General features: G+C 36.3%; 1 pseudogene; it reads left to right on the top strand.

Moving 5' to 3' along the window:
• Positions 1-2036: 2036 nt before the first annotated feature.
• On the top strand, positions 2037-2831 carry LOC147481333 (protein FAR1-RELATED SEQUENCE 5 pseudogene; annotated as a pseudogene).
• The last annotated feature ends 368 nt before the right edge of the window (positions 2832-3199 follow it).

Genomic DNA, 3199 nt, shown 5'->3' with positions numbered 1-3199 from the left:
TTTAACCTTTAATTCAACTTTTAAGTCCACGATTTTGCTTGGATTAATTTATAATGTGGCTAGAATGTGGCTACAGTGAATGTGCCTCTATCCCTATATATATATTTGATTCCAATGTCTTCTTTGTGATCAGATTAAATCTACAAATGTTGTATTACCTCCTCCCAATAATAGAAAACCTGGAAGACCAAAGAAACAAAAAATAAGAGGAAAAGATGAAAAAAAAAATCAAGTGGCAAAAGGAAGTGCAGGAGATGTGGTCAGGTAGGACATAACACAAGGACTTGTAAGCATATATATATATGACTCCAAGCACAGTCACTGTAGTGGGATAAAGGCACAGTCACTGTAGCCACATTCTAGGCACAATGACTCCAAGCCACTGATCTATTTCCAATCCTACGGATATGGGGTTGTCTCAATTAGCCAAATACGAAATAAACGAAATTTCAGAAAAAAAATTTCAAAACAAAAAAACGAAAAATCTCCAAAATTAGATCGAGAACTCCTCTCAAACTCTTCCTTCTCCACTATCTCTTCACTCTGAAAATCAGTTGGCTCCACCACTCCAAAATCAGGCCACCTTCGGTTCGTGTGCTTCTTTGAGTTCTTTCGAGATAAATTTCGAGCTGATAGTTCACTCTCTTAATGTCTCTTCTCTATTTCTCGATCTTTAACTCAATTTCCTTTGCATGATCAATGCCACTTTTGGAAGTTAGTATCATCTCGATTGTTTGTTGTCAAGTTTTTTTAAATTAAATTTTGTTTTTTTTAATTGGGCTTTTATATGATATGGGAATTTGGTGTTAATAAACTAACATCTGAGAATGCAGCAAACTTCCTTAGTCTATATATATCTAAGGATTTTTGTTAAGAAATTTAATTGAAATATATGGATTTTACAGCATTGTTTTTTTTAATTGGGCTTTTATATGATATGGGAATTTGGTGTTAATTTTGAATTTTGAGGAACTGAATATTATGGAGTTTTTAATTGGGTAATTTTATTGATTGTGGTTGGCTAATGGAACATTCTGCATGACTTATTTGCAGGAATAGACGACTCCATATTGATTGATGAAGATGGAGAGCAAGAAGAATATGGTTCAAGTGAGCTAATGTTTCAATTTTATTTTCGATTTCTACCAACAAATTCATTACTGTATTATTGTGTCGTGTTAGTTTTATTTTTATTTTTGACATGGACACATTTATTTGCAGTACCCGAGCCTGCTGCGGCATTTTCTTCCTCTATTCAACCTTCGGAGTTTGAAGTGGAAGTGGAAATTGTGAAGTCACCATGTTTGGGATTGTGTTTTGAAACTCTTGAGGCTGCAAAACAATTCTATATAGATTACGAAAAATCATTTGGATTTAGTCCCGTAATTTGAAGCTCTGAAAAATCATTTTCTCGTTCGGATGAAGTTAGTAGTTGTCAAATGACTTGCGAGCGATTTAGGGTTTATAGAGATCGAGGAGGCAAAAATAAGAATGTGGATGGAACTGAGAAAGAAGTGATAATTGAAAAAGAAACACAAATACAGTTAAATGTGGGTGCATTACTTCAATGAGGGTGACAAAGCAAAATAGTGGAATCTGGAACGTGATGAAATTTAGTTGCGAGCACAATCACAACCTGGTTAGTCCGGCAAAAAGGATGTGTATGCCTGTTAATAGAAATATGCCTGCTGCAACTAAGATGTTGATTGACTAATTTTGTGATGGTGGTGTACCTGTGAATAAAGTTGTTGATATACTTGACGAAGTACAAACTGGTTTTGATGATAGGGATTGTTGGAACCATTTGGGCCCCTCGAAAGAATACAAGAAATCGGTGAGAGGTGACGCTACCGCAGTGCTTCAGTTTTTCAGGAAGAAAAGTATAGAAGATCTTAATTTCTTTTATGCAATACAGATAGATCATGAAGCAATGGTCATTAATTTTTTTCTGGGTAAATGGTCGGTTGCGTACACTGTTTCAATATTTTGGTGACGTGGTTTTTTTTTACTCCACATATCATAAGAATGTATATGAAATGTCATTCGCCCCATTTACTGGAGTTAACCACCATATGCAATCAATCCAATTTGGTTGTGCACTGCTTTTGGATGAAACAGAAGATTCTTTTCAGTGGGTTTTTGAGACTTGGCTTGGAGCTATAGGCAGACATGCCCCATCTGCAATTATCACAGATCAAGATAGAGCTATGACTCTGGCTGTTGGTACGGTATTCCCTAATACTCGACACAGATTCTGCCTATGGCACATTATAAAGAAGTTCCCTAAAAAACTTCCAAATTATTATTACAGGAGGTCAAAATTCAAAAAAGAATTCAAACACTGTATTCGGCAAATATTTATTCCTGATGTGTTTGAAAGGAGGTGGGCAGAATTGATGTCTAGTTTTAAGTTGGAGGAGAATGAATGGCTTCAAGAGATGTACAAGATTCGACACAAATGGGCTCCAATTTATCACTTGAATACTTTTTATGCCGGCACTTCGACTACTAGGCGTTCTGAAAGCATGAATTCTGTTTACAAGAACTTTTTCACATCTACGACAACTCTTAGAGAGTTTGTAATGAAGAATGATAAGTGTTTGATGAGGATTGTTGAAAGAGGAAAAAAAAAGGATTATATTACTGAACGCTCGAATTCGATTGTAGGCAGTAATTCCTTTCTCTTGAAGAGTGCAGCAAGTGTATATACAAGGAATGTGTATAATAGGTTCAAGCAAGAATTCGAGTTAGCTGAAACTGAGTATGTCCTGCATGATGATGAAAATGTAATGACGGCAACAGAACCTACACTTATAAGTCGCGAGTTATAAGTGACGAGCGTGAATGGAAGGTGAAGTTCAACCTAGCGGCAAAAGAAGGTAACTATGAATGCAAAACTTTTGAGTTTCTGGGGATGCCTTGTGGACACCTCATAAAGGTATTTCAGAGTCGTGATATTGAGATTTCCGAGCACTTTATTCTTAAGAGGTGAATGAAAGGAGAAAATAAGTATAGAGCTGAGTATGACCGTGGACTGGTAAGTGGCCATGAGAACTCTGAGGTACTGAGAACTACTCAACTTCAAATGGTTGCTAATCAGTTGGTTTATAAAGCTGCGGAAACTGATAATGCTGCAAAGACTACAAGAACTATCAATGGAGCTCAAGAAATAGAAGGAAGTTGACCCTGGTGTTTCTGT

Source organism: Coptis chinensis, chromosome 8, assembly GCF_015680905.1.
Source record: "Coptis chinensis isolate HL-2020 chromosome 8, ASM1568090v1, whole genome shotgun sequence".
NCBI classification, from domain to species: domain Eukaryota; kingdom Viridiplantae; phylum Streptophyta; class Magnoliopsida; order Ranunculales; family Ranunculaceae; genus Coptis; species Coptis chinensis.
The sequence above is the reverse complement of the archived record's forward strand: the minus strand, read 5'-3'. Positions and strand labels throughout refer to the sequence as shown.